At 39.2% G+C, this 17,176-nt stretch overlaps 1 protein-coding gene across 1 annotated transcript in view; it reads left to right on the top strand.

The window, feature by feature from the left end:
- jam3b (junctional adhesion molecule 3b) overlaps window positions 1–17,176 on the top strand; it is a gene marked incomplete at its 5' end in the record, with an annotated part of 55,855 nt that overhangs the window by 16,858 nt on the left and 21,821 nt on the right. The window lies entirely within an intron of this gene.

Here is a 17,176-nt window from a genome sequence, read left to right as displayed (position 1 = left end):
ATAAAACCTAAACGCTACCCATCCCTAGTTATTACACAGGTAGGTTATCAATTCTAACCCACGACTGAGTCATTCCATAGTTGCACTGAATGTGAGCAAAAGCATTATCATTTTTATCGCTCTGAGAAGAGACAGAGATACATTCCACAGGGTTTGGATTTCATTACTGCATCGAGCGGCAGATGTGTGCAGGTTTTTGTTTTTGGATTTCCATGTAAGAACACCAGAAAGTGCATTATAAGCTGCTTAGGAATACATTTCTGATTTCTTACCTATAGGGAAAAGAGATTCAATTTATTGTTGCTTGTTTGCTTTTTTTTTTTTTAACTCATTCTCCTCGTATTAGGAGCTATGATTGTCACGAAGAGCAGACTGATCATGAACGAGGCACGTGTTCCATACTCGGCCACAGTATGCAGGAGAACACTAAGTAGTTACGCATGACGCAGGCAAAGACAGCAGGTGACTGAGGTCGCCAGCTGTCCTCTATTCTTACCATGAAAGTACTTTTAGATCTTTGCTTGTCCATTGTTCCCAGGACCAGTAAGTTGCTCTCCATTCACGTGCCGCACACCTTAGGACTTTGCTATGCGACTGTATACACAGTGGCATAGTTCATGTAACAGCCTGGAAATGGAATGGATGTCACGAAGCGGTCGGTCGCTGGACCGTCTGTTGCTTTTGTCTGGTAATTCCCACGGAAACCCATCAAGGATTCCTCCCTGAGCAGGTGATGGAAGTGCTCCCTCAGAGTGGGAGCGAATGGGAGGGGAGTGGCCAGCAGCAGGAGGCTCACATGCTTTCTCTCCCCAGCTGTTGTTTAAGCAGCATTCCCTGTCGCCCAGCTCAGCCACAGCCAGCCTGTGCAGTCTATTTGAGTGTATAGTATGCCTTTGCACACATTTGTTGTCTGAGTGGGCTGCTCGCTGGCAAATTCTTGCCTGGGTTGCACACTTTGATGGCAAAGTATTTAGTTTAGTTTTTCTCTCTCTCTCTTTTGACCATAGGCATATGACATAAACAACTGTCTCTTGAAATGAATAACAGTCAGGGTTTGCTTGCAGCTCTGTCTTGCAGAATGGAATGTTTTTGTGTTTCCAGAATGTGCTGTATGACAGCAGGCATCTCCACTCTTTTAATTAGAAGTGATTTCAGATTGGAATAAACAATTTTTAGATTTATGTTGTGACTTTTTTTGCACTGGTAGTAGTTTCAGTGTTTTAAAATGTTATTGGTCAAACATTTTGACAGACAACAATTAATCACTTTAATCAAAAGCCAGAGCTTTCCAAAGACTGTTCTAAAGAAACAATGAGAACATTGTCGTTCTTTTCCTACGGATCATAACCTTGTCCCACTGCTTCCTTCATTTAAAGTCAAAAAATGTGGGGCAGTCCCTTCAATACTGCCTGCCTTTCAAAGCTCATTTCACCTGTGACCAGTCATTTCCTACACAGTGACGTACTTTTGGCGACCTCACATTCTGCACTCCTCCTCATGTCCGCCACGTTAGCGCTTACTAAGGAACAACAAAACAGTCAGAACAGCTTCCCACAGGATTATTCATCATGCAGTTGTCACAGTCTGCTGTACAGGAAATCTTTGTGAGAACGTAAACCTTTGCAGCAGTCATGTTTTTGACCTCGTGACTCTTTACTTGACTGTTTGACTTTTCGGGGGGTTTTGTGTGTATTTTTTTCTTTTTCTTTGTCACAATCAGCTGACTCTCTCTTCTGCCTGGTGCTAGAGATTTGAAATGTAAACAACAATCGAAAACGCTAAGTACACTTAACAGCACATGGAGTTTGTTAATAGCCCCGTGCAGAAGTATTGCTGTATGCTGTAGCTAGATGGCATATATCCGCTTTTAGTGCTAAAGAAGGGCACTTCATGACTGAGTTGTCTGTTGAAAGTCCTTCAGAGTTCTGTGAAATAAATTAGAATAGAATAGAATAGAATAGAATAATCCTTTAATTGTCCCACAAGGGGAAATTTGGTTGTAACAGCAGCCAAAAAGACACATATACAAGAATATTAAGAAAACAGAAGAAAATACAGTCAACTTGGACGTCAGACTGTAAAATATTCATTAAGTTAAATGGAACACCAGAGCAGGCTAAGGTTCTAGTCATCAAAGAGATGACGGAACTAGAAAAATATAACCGATAAATGCAAAGCAGTGCTAAATATGATGTGACCGTCCAAGTGCACAACCAACGCAGATGTCTGACAATTTTCAACTAACAACTCATATAGATATTGAAAATAAGACATTGATGTATGACAGCAACATAGATCCTGATTGTAATTTCTTTAACAATAAGACAAATGAATGCAATTATTATACAAATGAGCAACTTAAAAAGGAATTCAAGGTAGAACAGGGTATAACAATGGTTCACTTTAATAGTCGAAGCTTATATGCAAACTTTCAATCCATCAAAGACTACATAACACAGTTTGAACAGCCATTCAATGTGATAGCCATATCGGAGACCTGGATAACTCCTGGAAAAGAAGAAGACTTTAAAATAAATGGATATGAATTCCTTCATGTAGACAGGATCAACAAGAAAGGAGGTGGGGTGGCACTTTACATTGATAAAAACCTAAAGTACAAAAGAATGGGAAGAATGACAACTGTTATTGATGGAGTGATGGAATGTTTATCAGTGGAAATAAGTATAGAAAAAAGGAAAAACCTAATTGTCAGTTGTATATATAGAACACCAGGATCTAAGATTGAGATATTTAAGGATAATATGGAGGACTTATTTACAAATATAAATCAGAAAAGAATGTTTATTTGTGGGGACTTTAATATTGACTTATTGAATCCAAATCATAATAAGAGTACAGAAGAATTTATTGATTCCATGTACAGCATAGGTTTATTTCCACTGATAACAAGACCGACCAGAATAACATCTCATTGTGCAACTCTATTAGATAATATATTTACAAATATAATAGAAGGAAAGATAAAAAGTGGGCTGTTAATCAATGATATAAGTGACCATTTACCAGTCTTTGCATCGTATAATTGCCATTATAAAGTGAACAACGATGGACATAAGATTATTTACAAAAGAATAAGAACAGAGAAGACCTTAAATTGTCTTAGAAATGAACTTTTAAAGCAAGATTGGAATATTGTGTATGAACAAACAGAAGTTAATAAAGCTTACGAAGGATTTTTAAGAACATTTAACACATTACTTGATAAAAACTGCCCAGTAATTGAAATCAATAGGAAACACAACTATGCAGGAAGACCATGGATGACAAAAGGACTACAAAATGCCAGCAAAAAAAAGAATACCTTATATCGAGAATTCATAAAAAAGAGAACAATAGAAACTGAAATGAAGTATAAAACTTACAAAAATAAATTAACTAATATAATGAGATCCTGTAAAAGAGAGTATTACATTAAAAGGTTAGAACACAATAAAGATAACACAAGAGATATATGGAATGTATTAAACAGAATAATCAAAAATGAAACAAGGAATAATGATTACCCTGGGTACTTTATAGAAGGGACAAGAAGTATTAATAACATGGAGGAGATAGTAAATGGCTTTAATGAATTCTTCGTAAACATAGGGCCAAAACTGGCAGAAGAAATAAAGGTTGATGGAATAGAAAGGGACACTGGTGAAAATATTGAAAGGAATAGTAGCTCAATGTTTTTAAGAGCAGTGGAAGAGAAAGAGATTTATGACATGGTTAGAGGACTTAAGAACAAAACCAGTACAGACTGGAATGATATTGATATGGTAACGGTAAAGACAGTTATTGATGGTATCGTAAAACCATTAAAATATATATTCAACTTGTCGTTTCAAAAAGGAGTTTTTCCACAAAAAATGAAAGTTGCTAAAGTTATTCCCATTTACAAAACCGGTGAAAGACATAATTTTACAAACTATAGACCAGTGTCAATACTCTCCCAGTTCTCTAAGATACTGGAAAAACTCTTCATAAAAAGATTTGACAGTTTTGTGGAAAAATATGAATTAATGACAGATAGTCAGTATGGGTTCAGAAACAACAGATCAACAGCTTTGGCACTGATAGATTTAATGGAAAAGATAACGGAATGTATGGATAATAAGAGGTATGCGCTCGGAGTTTTCTTAGATCTAAAGAAGGCGTTTGATACTGTTAATCATGAAATTCTATTAAAAAAACTGGAAAAGTACGGGTTTAGGGGAGTGGTTTTGGAATGGTTAAAAAGCTATGTAGGGAATAGGCAACAATATGTACAAATAAATGAATATAAATCTAATTTGATGGATATAGCTTGTGGAGTACCTCAAGGTTCAGTACTGGGTCCAAAAATGTTTATTATGTACTTAAATGATATCTGCAGAGTATCGGAGATTTTAAAGTTTGTAATATTTGCAGATGACACAAATATACTGTGTGCAGGTGGGGAATTGCCACAGGTTTTGGAAATGATCACACAGGAATTAACGATATTAAAGAAGTGGTTTGATATAAATAAATTATCATTGAATCTCGATAAAACCAAATTTATGTTGTTTGGAAACCAAAAGAAAAACATCGAAGTAGAAATATGTGTTGACAATGTATATTTAGAAAGAGTAAATGAAATAAAATTTCTTGGGGTGATCATTGACCACAAGCTCTGTTGGAAGCCACACATTACTTATGTTCGGGGGAAATTGGCACGGGGCATTGCCGTCCTGGGAAAAGCAAAGCATATGTTGGATCAGAAAGCACTGCACATTTTATACTGTGCTTTACTACTGCCATATATGAGCTACTGTGTAGAGGTCTGGGGAAACACATACAAAAGTAACACACAAACAATAACTATAATACAGAAAAGGGCCATTAGATTAATAAATAATGTGGGGTACAGGGACCATACAAATGCACTCTTTGTCAAAATGCAAGCTATTAAATTCCAAGACTTGGTGAAGCTTAAAACAGCGCAAATAATGTATAAAGTCAGAAATAAATTGCTTCCCAAAGAAATCTGTAAATTGTTCATAGAAAGAGAAGGTGGGTATAACTTAAGAGGGAAATGGAATTTAAAAATACAAAGTGCTAGAACAACTTTAAGAACTATGTCAATCTCAATTGCAGGAGTTAAATTATGGAACAGTCTAACAGAAGAAATAAAAGACAGTCAAAACATAAAACAGTTTAAAGTAAAATATAAAAACCTAATTTTAAATAAGTATAAGAATGAAGAAAACGGGGTTAACCCAGGACGGTAATGTTGCTGGAAATGGTGTTGCGGTTCTTTTTTGGTTGTTTTTTTGTTTTGTTTTGGTTTGTTGTTTTTCCATAACTTGTGTATCTGCAAATATACACATTCTGTATTTTTCATATGAAAGAAACTATACTGTGGTGGGGCTTGCTAATTTCTTGTTTTTGATTTATGTATGTTATGTTTTGTTTTACTTCATATGTTTATATGTTTCATATGTTGTTTGTTTAATTTAAGACAAAAAAAAATTAAATGAATGAGAGGTAAAACTTGAGGGGGTAGGGACAAATAAGTAAATACTTCAGCCTACTCCTTTTCAAACAAATAATGGAATGATATTTTGTAATGATTGTGAAGGCACATGTTTGAAATGTTTGAAATAAAAATGAACTGAACTGAACTGAACTGAATATTTACATTAAGGACAATGGTTACTATATACAGAGTACTGTACAGTTATTAAATTAAATAAAAATAACTACAGATAAGAGGCAAACCCAGGTTGTAGTGCGAATCGGTTGATTAACTTATTGCAGTTACAGCGCAGATGTAAACATCTGTGTTTGGTGGGAGCAGTTCTGATTGTACAGTCTGACAGCTGCAAGGAGGAAGGACCTGCGGAAACGCTCCTTCGTGCATCTAGGATGCAGCACTCTGTCACTGAAGGAGCTCTGCAGTTGTACCCATAAATTGTACCCATAATAAAATATTTGAGTGTTTTTAAATTGTAGAGAAAGAAAAGGGTGCTATTGTATCTAGCAGTGATCGGACATACATCATTACATCAGTCTAACTTCTTTTTCCTGCATTCAGTCCTCATCTGCACAAGGTGGCTTTTGTTCAAGGAAAGCAAACAAATGCTAGCTTAAAGGAAGCTATTGTTGTAACCATAGACTTTAGAAATACTGTTTTATTGAACTGATAGCATCTTGATGACTAAGCTGAACCCATCTGGGAGGCCCTGTTAGAAGACTATAAAAGCTTCCACGTCGTACATTTTTGTGCCACAAATATTCAGGTGAATAGTTCAAGACATTCCATGTCAGTCGTATTGTCTTTTAGCATCCACATTCAGCTGCCGTACAACAAAACATACTATTTTGCAAAATAGCATTTGACAAAGAGATCTGATATTGGTTCGTCCTCGCAAACAGTATGTTCTGTTATGTTCTGATCTATTCCTTTTAGTTCTGTGTTGTTCTGGCTTTGCCTTACGCTGCTTGGTAACATAACATATTATTGTCAGCATCGTTATTATTTCACTTCACTTGTCTCTTGCCAGCTCAACACATGACACATCCACAAACATGTGGGTGTGGAGTGGAGAGAGTAACACAACTAAATAGAAATAACAGACAGCAGTATTCAGTAGTAGACTCTCAGTTTGAGCTGGCTGAAAACCCAGTTATTGTACAGTATCAGAAAAAGAGAGCTTGGGGAATTACATTAAAAATGTTTCTTCATTGGCTATATTTGTTTCTGTTATAGGGTTTGAAGATACATTTTGGTATTGTTAAGGGTTCAATATTGAGGAAGGGTACAAGAGGTGATCGAAGAATAACCACACTGATCCGGCCGGGTGAAGTCAAACGATGATTTAATGCACGCGTGGGAAGATCACTGCGTACGCAGACAGCAATTGATGATCTTCCACTAATCAAAGCATAAGCATATATTTTATACCATCAGGGCTTAAATTTAATGACGCCCCCTCAACGTCAGATCCATTTCATACATAGGTCAGATCAAAACCACAATGACTTTTAACACAGTTAAACAGGAAGTACCTGCCGTCTTCACGGCTGGTACTTCCTGTCACTGCCGGATGCTCGCTTATCATCTTGACACATCAGCAGCAGTTCTGCGACAAACTGCTCTTTTGCAACCCCGAGCAAAACATGATTAAACTTTCACCTATAAATGATTCTCTCTAACCGAGTGTGTGTGTGTGTGTGTGTGTGTGTGTGTGTGTGTGTGTGTGTGTGTGTGTGTGTGTGTGTGTGTGTGTGTGTGTGTGTGTGTGTGTGCTAACCACACCCTATTTCACCTCGCCGACTAGCTCCTGACCTCTCACCAGACAGAGAGACAGAAGCCACTCTCATATATGTAATAACCGAACTGAAACTATGTATATGTCATCTACTGAATTAATGTTTTAATCAAGAACCTCTACTAAAGGCTTAATACAAGAATATAGAATAGAATAGAATAGAATTCAACTTTATTGTCATTGCACATGCACAGGTACAGGGCAACGAAATGCAGTTTGCATCCATCCAGAAGTGCTTTAGTGATATAGATATATTACAATATATATTAGCAATAATATAGATATGTGAATATATTACAGAAATGGGTCTATTATGGTACGTTATAATGTACACGGTATGAAGTATGTTGTGAATATTCTATAACTATAAGTATGTACAGGCTGTAGTGAGTACAAGCTATGTACAGGATATGAACAGGATATAAATATGAACTTATAAACGATAATAAAAATGACCTGATATAAGTGTTTTGTAAGCATGTATTGCAATTCCTTCTATGTTCTAGTTTCCCTCAGTATGTATCACCTGGACAGTCATGCCAGTGAAGCTTAAGACCCTTAATGAACCGAACATCCACTCAAAAGAAGCACAGATATGCAATGTGTATAAAATAGTTATAACTGCATCTGGAATACAAGGTTAATATGATAACAGTATGCATAAACCTCTTAAGGCCATCTTAAAACTATCGGTTACATTGTTAAAGCAATGATCATACTGCAGATTATATTGTACTGGTAAAATACTTTTGTTCATCCCCACAGTATATTGACATTATTAAAGCAAAGCAGTTTCTCTCCTGATGCCAATTTCTTCTTCCATTCTTTAATTGACTTTAGAATACATGACATTTTTTCTCCATACTCGCCAAGTGCGCCTACTTGTAGGGTATGATTAAAAAAAATAGCACCTGCCTGTTGCCTAGGTCTCTGCTTTTTCCATAAACTGCATTTTTCTTTATCTTCTTTTGTCTTACACTTCAATGCAGCCTTAAAATTTATGGAATAAACGGAAAGCTGCAAGGCTGGGGGAATATTCTTCCAATGAAAACAGTCAGAATTTGAAGTCAGCATAGTTACACAAATTTGGCACGTCCCTAAAAGCTACATCACAAACCACCCTTTCATTTTAGCCCACAGCAGGCATCCTTGGAGCACGCAGGAAGTCAGGCAGATTAAACCTTTTGGACCTGCTAAGTCAACACGTCTCGGTTGCGTGGTGTTGTGTTATTGTTCCGTTGTCAGTCGAGCCTTAGCTCATCGTGACCGGCTACGCTTACTATCCACGCACTCAACAATGAGCGCTTATCTCTGCAGGCTGTGGCAGAGTGGATCAGCTTCCCCACTTCTCTGTCACTGTGTTGGTCAAATAGGGCATTATTAGGTAAAGGAACTGCTGGCTGGTCAGAAAAGGACCTGTGTTAATATGCCAACATCCAGATTAGCTTGATAGCTGCAGATGCGAGTGTTTCCAGATCTTTATATGTTTTGGGGAATTATTGGTTAATCCTTTATGGTGTGCTGATGGAAAGCTTCGGGAAAAAGAGGAGTATTTCTGCTGAGGATCAAATGTGTGTAAGCGGGTTGTTAGTATACGGGGGGGGGGGTATGGTGTGTGGTTGAAGGAACAGGCGGCAGAACGTCATCCATCCAGGATATAGGTTACAGCACAGTAGCAATAGTTATTTCTAAAAGCTCGCTCTTGATCAGTTAAAATGTTGTAACAATCAGTGGATTCCTAGAATTGTGAAATACTATTACCCATAAGCCTGTGCTGTAGCCATACAAATGTTTATTTTCATCATGGTTGGAAAAAGCCTGCACGGAAATTGTGTTCCTAATTAGGATTAAGGAAGGGGTCGGGCAGCCCGGACTAGAATGCGAAGCATTTGCAACGAGCGCCGCTGATGCCATCTGTGCGGAGTGTGGTGAGGAGCTAATTCTGGCACTGAGTGTGGCGTGATTTAACACAGAATTTCGTGGTAGCAGCTCATATTCAAGCCTGGGATTTGATTCTGACTGTAGCCAAAAAAAACTGTTACAGGGAGTTGAATTAGCCCTGACCCCCTCCTGTTAGATCTCCTTTAAGCTGACGCCATGGAGCTCCCCAATTCATCTGGACGTTCAACATGTGTGGCATGTCAGATTGCTCGCATAACAGAGATGCTGTGCCAGGGGAGGCCCGCTCAGCCTCTTGGCCTTGTGCTTCAATCTGTTATGACAAGGCGTTGTCACTGTCTCCCTCAAGAGGCTGACCTAGGCTAGAAAAATGAGCACCCAATTATTTCGTCATGAAGCATGGTCAAGGTTTCTCTCAGTGACCGTGAAAGTCAGGCAGAGCAACTCTTGTGTGCACTTCCTACCTGGGAGGGATCCTAATTAGCAGGCTGCTGGTGGTTGCTGCTGACAGCTACTATAAATAGTGTCTGGGCATTTGAATGCTAACCTGTTCTTACTCTGTTGAGGAATAGCTCACCAATGTAGGTTGCCCAAGATACCTGTGACATCACTGACATCAGTCAACATTTTAAAACTAACAGATTTCTATGTTAACATTTAGAATCTATGAAGAAATGCAGATTATATACACCTATTTAGCCCAAATATGAAAACCACAGCTCAAGTCGATGATATGGATTATGTCATCACAGTGTAATGTTCTGTTGGAAACTCGATTAAAACTCACTGAAGTCTAAGGAGAAAGGACGTGTAATATCTGTCCAAACATTGTTGCAGACCAAAAACAAGCCCGCGAAATAAAGGGCCTGAACTCCCCAGATCCTTAGGTAAACATTAGGGGTGCAACGATATTCGTATCGATATTGAACCGTTCGATACAGTGCTTTCGGTTCGGTACGCATATGTATCGAACAATACAACATTTGTAATTTATTTTATCAATTTTCCTTCTGACGATGCTGTCTGTGTTGAGCGCTCAGTGAATCTGTGTTCGACTACTCCGCCTAGGCTGCACTGTCCAGCGCAGATCCACTGAGCGCTCAACACAGACAGCATCGTCAGAAGGAAGAGCGCAGGGCAAGCTAGCAAGACAGAAGTAAGCTCTCCCTGCAACAGGCAAATTGAACGTCATTCAGATCTGGCGTTTGGAATTATTTTGATTTTCATGTGACGTATGACCCTGAAGGTAAGCGAGTCATGGACTAAAGTAAAACAGTATGTTGGATGTGCCATGCAATGCTCAATTACATGGGTGGGAACTAGTGTGTTAGCGCAGTTAGCTCGTTAACGTGTTGGCCGTCCAGCCCCATGCACGGGGCGATCGGCGGTAGCTCGTTAACGGAGATTTGCCGTGTTGTGGTGTTAAGGTCATTTCAACGAGATTAACCTGAAAGCACTAGTGGGAACACAACGAATATGACTGCACATTTACGCCGACATCATCCTAGTGCAAAGACAAAAACAACAAGCATGCTACTAACTTTAGCCGAGTCATTTAGACAGCTGTTAGCACATGATTCTCCTTATGCTGCTGAGAATATAGCCCAGAAGAAGCGGATAGTATAGCTTTTATTTTGGAAAGAGCCATTTCTCTGTAATAAACTCTCTTTTCCAAAGATGAGTGATTCCTCAATCAGATACAGGGCTTGCAATATCGCTAGCCCGACGTCCCGGAGCTAGCGATTTTTTCAGTCGGGCTACCAAAATCTATCTCTGCCCTGCCCGTCGGGCTATTGTAGGAAAAATATATGTCAATGCTTTTGCATTCTTTCAGAAATGTAGCTGGGTAATTATGTCATTGGCATCGGTGAGCCACTGTCGATATGTGACATATTGAAATCGCGTTTGAATTTGCGCTTGTTTTTTTGCTTTCACTTTGCAATCGTGCGAACTGTGTATAGAGAGCGACAGCACTGATCTGTGAGTGATGATAATTTGTGCACCAATTCCTCTGACATCGTCTTATTAATCGTTAGCTTACTATGCAAACATGACAAGTGAAATCTCCCGCAGCTTAAACATGTGAGAGGTTGATCGCGCAGAGAATCGCTGAGCTTATGTGAGTGAGTGTGTAAAAGCATTTCAGTTCTGCTGAGCCAAATAAGACAGGTCAGGGTGAAGAAGTGACAGCCAAAGAAAAGCTTACCACAAAACGGAGAAGTTATGACAAATCAGACTATAAGGCAAAAAGAAAGTGCAGCTTTATGGTTTCATGGACAAAAGAATTTCTGTGGCTGCAATATGACGAGCTAAATAACCAGGGCTGCACATAAGTGGTCCGCAGGTGCGCATTCGCTGTCAAAATAAAAAACACGCACAAGGGTTAGGGTTAAATTTAAAAACTGTACTTTTGAGTTAAAATATATATTTATAATTTTAATAAATGACAAATTAAAAAGGCATGAACATTTTTTTTGTATCGAAAAAATATCGAACCGAACCGTGAATTTTGTGTATCGTTGCACCCCTAGTAAACATCCGTGGGCACAAACAACACCATGCCTGATCAGTGGCACCCCCACATCCATGGCCACAGGGATTTCCTGCCAGCGCCACGGTGCCAGACACGACAGGATACTGCAAGGGGTCCGTGTCAAACTGAGCAACGTTTTTGGGGGAATTTCAAGAGATCAATAAAGCTTCCCTTTCAACAGCATTGAAGTATTAAACAGTTATCATAAATGTTAACCCGGCTAGCGCAATTGTTAATATTAGCAACATTTACCCCCTTAGCAATTGCCCGATAGCGACATTAGCCATCTGTTATCATTAATATAGAGGCTAGTGGACTGTAGTCAGATAAGAGATGAATAATTATTGAAGGGCTGAATGCGTTGTGGTATGAAATATTGATTGGATATCCAGCCGGAGTGTGGAGAACTGATCCGAGCAAATAAAGAGGGGAATCCAGAGTAGACCAGGCCGATCAGAAGAGCACAGCTGATGTAAAATCAGCCTGTGACCAGTTCGTCTTATTTTAGTATAAGTAGTACCACATGTTTCCATAATGCTCTTCTTCTACAATAATTAAGCTATTCAGATGTTAGGTACTGTGTTATTTGTTGGCTCTAAAATATATTTTAGCTTCATGATCTGTAATGAAATGATCTAATTACTTTGTAAAGCAAATGAAACCTCTATATTAGCTAAATATAACTTATATTTGGGAAAATTAGTGGAAAATTAACAAGTTAACTTTTTCCAGATATGACTTTTTCGCTATTCTGTTGTTGCAGGATGGGGTCAAAGTCTTCACCATGATGGTTATCAGGTATCGAGTAGTTTCCTGCGTATCAGTATCAAGTTTAAAATTCTAGTTCGGAAAAGAGTGCAGCACTGGAATTACTCTGCATCGCAGATACAAATCGATGGCATATCAGGATCTTACGACTTGATTTTCAGTCAGAGAATTTAGGTCTGCACTTCCACATTGTGTGCGTTTGATGGCTGTGGCATCACAGCACCCACTGACCATTGTTCTGATTAATTAGGCATTCATTCACTCCTCGAGCCTCAAACTATGGCACAAAACAAAGGTCTCCATTGGCATGCAGGGCCGCTGGGACCATGTGAAGAGGCTGTGTGACACCAAACAACTGGACTATTTTTGTACAACAGCCATCTGATTATCTTAGTACCAAGATGTTTCACATGACTTAATGAATGAGTAAACTTATCACTGGAGATCATTCATTGTCGGTTAATCATTTCTAAATGCCTTGTTGACCAGATAAACTTGGGCAGCACACAAAGCTCATGTTTAAAGAGTGTTTGTACACTAATAGCAAAGTACACAATGCATTTATATGTGCTTCAGTATTCAGACAGTAGATCCAAGTGATTAGTACTGCTTCAGCAAAAGACCTATTATTAGATAAAAGCATATAATATCATACACACACATATTTTATATATATATATTAGGGGTGCAACGATACACAAAATTCACGGTTCGGTTCGATACTTTGGTGTCACGGTTCGATATTTTTTCGATACAAAAAAAATGTTCATGCCTTTTTAATTTGTCATTTATTAAAATTATAAATATATATTTTAACTCAAAAGTACAGTTTTTAAATTTAACCCTAACCCTTGTGCGTGTTTTTTATTTTGACAGCGAATGCGCACCTGCGGACCACTTATGTGCAGCCCTGGTTATTTAGCTCGTCATATTGCAGCCACAGAAATTCTTTTGTCCATGAAACCATAAAGCTGCACTTTCTTTTTGCCTTATAGTCTGATTTGTCATAACTTCTCCGTTTTGTGGTAAGCTTTTCTTTGGCTGTCACTTCTTCACCCTGACCTGTCTTATTTGGCTCAGCAGAACTAAAATATATATCTGTCTGTGAAGGTTCTCAGTCATCCAGGTCATCGTAGTCAAATATAAATCCTGCTGCTTTTACACACGCACTCACATAAGCTCAGCGATTCTCTGCGTGATCAACCTCTCGCATGTTTAAGCTGCGGGAGATTTCACTTGTCATGTTTGCATAGTAAGCTAACGATTAATAAGACGATGTCAGAGGAATTGGTGCGCAAATTATCATCACTCACAGATCAGTGCTGTCGCTCTCTATACACAGTTCGCACGATTGCAAAGTGAAAGCAAAAAAACAAGCGCAAATTCAAACGCGATTTCAATATGTCACATATCGACAGTGGCTCACCGATGCCAATGACATAATTACCCAGCTACATTTCTGAAAGAATGCAAAAGCATTGACATATATTTTTCCTTCCTACAATAGCCCGACGGGCAGGGCAGAGATAGATTTTGGTAGCCCGACTGGAAAAATCGCTAGCCCCAGGACGTCAGGCTAGCGATATTGCAAGCCCTGTATCTGATTGAGGAATCATGCATCTTTGGAAAAGAGAGTTTATTACAGAGAAATGGCTCTTTCCAAAATAAAAGCTATACTATCCGCTTCTTCTGGGCTATATTCTCAGCAGCATAAGGAGAATCATGTGCTAACAGCTGTCTAAATGACTCGGCTAAAGTTAGTAGCATGCTTGTTGTTTTTGTCTTTGCACTAGGATGATGTCGGCGTAAATGTGCAGTCATATTTGTTGTGTTCCCACTAGTGCTTTCAGGTTAATCTCGTTGAAATGACCTTAACACCACAACACGGCAAATCTCCGTTAACGAGCTACCGCCGATCGCCCCGTGCATGGGGCTGGACGGCCAACACGTTAACGAGCTAACTGCGCTAACACACTAGTTCCCACCCATGTAATTGAGCATTGCATGGCACATCCAACATACTGTTTTACTTTAGTCCATGACTCGCTTACCTTCAGGGTCATACGTCACATGAAAACCAAAATAATTCCAAACGCCAGATCTGAATGAGGGTGGGGGAGGTGCCCTGCGCTCTTCCTTCTGACTATGCTGTCTGTGTTGAGCGCTCAGTGGATCTGCGCTCGACAGTGCAGCCTAGGTGGAGTAGTCGAACACAGATTCACTGAGCGCTCAACACAGACACCATCGTCAGAAGGAAAGTTGATAAAATAAATTACAAATGTTGTATTGTTCGATACATATGCGTACCGAACCGAAAGCACTGTATCGAACGGTTCAATATCGATACGAACATCGTTGCACCCCTAATATATATATATATATATATATATATATATATATATATAAATAATGAGTGGAAGACAAAAATGAGTCAAAATCCAGAACAGATAAATTTTATCACATTTATTTCTGGACTTTAAGTTAAATCTTGGTCAGAGTTCTTCTGTTTCTTTGCAGGATACTGCGCAGGACCCTCAAGCTCCCAGGCCTCTGGTAGAGGACCCGAGCTTGAAGGATAAACCGCCCGCAGGGGCGTGCTGGGTGTTTTTTTAATATATATATAATATACACGTGTGTGTGTGTGTGTGTGTGTGTGTGTGTGTGTGTGTGTGTGTGTGTGTGTGTGTGTGTGTGTGTGTGTGTGTGTGTGTGTGTATACATATATATTAGGGGTGCAACAATACACAACATTCTCGGATCGGTTCGATACTTTGGTGTCACGGTTCAATATTTTTTCGATATAAAAAAATGTTCATCCCTTTTTGATTTGTCATTTATTAAAATTATAAATATATATTTTAACTCAAAAGTACAGTTTTTAAATTTAATGTTGCTGAAACAACAAAATAATAATAAAAAAATAAATTAATCTTGTTAAAATGACATTAACACCATAACGCGGCAAATCTCCGTTAATGAGTTACCGCGGATCGCCCCGTGCGTGGGGCTGGACGCCGTCAACACGTTAACAAGCTAACTGCGCTAATGCACTAGTTCCTACCAGTTGAGCATTGCGTGGCACATCCAATATACTGTTTTACTTTTGTCCATGACGCGCTTACCATCAGGGTCATACTTCACATGAAAACCAAGATAGTTCCAAACGCCAGATCTGAATGAGGGTGGGGGAGGTTCAATTTCGGGTAGCGTTGAGGCAGTTGCCATGTTGCAACTTCTGTCTTGCTAGCTTGCGCTGCGCTCAGTGGACCTGCACTCGACAGTGCTGTAGGGCTGCTCAATTAATCGAATTTTAATCACGATTACGATCTGGGCTTTCAAAGATCATTAACAATGACTGAGCCGATTATTAGCCCCTCCCTCGTGCTTTACTCTTGTGCTACTCCGTGTGGCAAATCGAGCGCACCTCTCTGCATTTCGAACACGCGTCACAACAATTAAGAGGACCCGAGGGAAGCTCGGAAAGCTAAGCAGAAGTTATTTGGAGAGGAGAGTGACTGCCGTTGTTTGAAAAGAGAGGTAAAAAAAAAAAAACTTCAGTGGTGTGGAAACATTATGGGTTCGCGGAGTCTTTTTTATTTTATTTATTTATTTAGGACAGTGCATGTTAATGAACATAAATGTAAAAAAAATAAATTACATGAATGTAAACATGCCAGATTATAGCCAAAGGCTAATTTCCATCTGTTGTCCTTAAACATAAAAAAGTAGACATAATAATTCATAAAAATTCATCATTCATTCATAATAAAAACTCCATCACCAAACTTAGACATACACACATTCTGTTCCCAAATAAAACATTAAAACTATACAACTCATACATGATCACACACTTGATTTGTCCATAACCAGTTTTTAACCTTTGCCTTAAACAAATTGAGTGTAGAGCATTCTCTACTGGGTTGAGGAAGACTGTTCCACAGATGGCCACCCTTAACAGAGAGGACGTTCTGCCCAAATGCTGTCCGTCTGTGGGGTATAAACAAGTCTCCTCGGATTGTAGACGTGGATCAAGTAGACACAGTGTGTAAACTTTGCTCTGGTGTAGTAGCTGCACCACAGAGCAACACTGCAAAGTTCACTAAACATAGATCAGAATCAGAATCAGAATCAGAATGGGGTTTATTGCCAAATGTTGGGCAGGTTTACAACATTAGGAAATTGCTGCGGTGCTTCAGTGCAAACATAGTGTCATAAATAGCACTTAAATAGACATGGAAAAAAATAAAAGTAGGGATAAGAATTAAAAGTGCTACGTGGAAAGATATGTGCATGAGATATACATGAGAATAAGAATTAAGAGTGCTACGTTGAAAGATATATACATGAGTGCAGGTGGTGATCAGTGCCAAACATGGAATGATGCAGTGACACAGCGTAGGGTCATGTGTTAGTGGCGGGTACAGTCATATGGTTATTGTTCATGTGTCCAACAGCAGAGGGGAAGAAACTGTTCTTATGGCGAGAGGTTCTGGTGCGAATGGACCGGAGCCTCCTGCCTGAGGGGAGCAGGTCAAACAGACTGTGTCCAGGGTGAGAAGGGTCAGCTGAGATCCGAGCTGCACGCCGCAATGTCCTGGAGGTGTACAGGTCCTGCAAAGATGGGAGTCTGCAGCCAATCACCTTCTCAGCAGAGCGCACAACACGCTGCAGTCTC

The sequence above is a fragment of the Rhamphochromis sp. 'chilingali' genome, assembly GCF_963969265.1.
Source record: "Rhamphochromis sp. 'chilingali' genome assembly, chromosome: 19".
NCBI classification, from domain to species: Eukaryota; Metazoa; Chordata; class Actinopteri; order Cichliformes; family Cichlidae; genus Rhamphochromis; species Rhamphochromis sp. 'chilingali'.
Note: the sequence above shows the minus strand (reverse complement) of the source record. Positions and strands in the feature narration are given on the sequence as shown.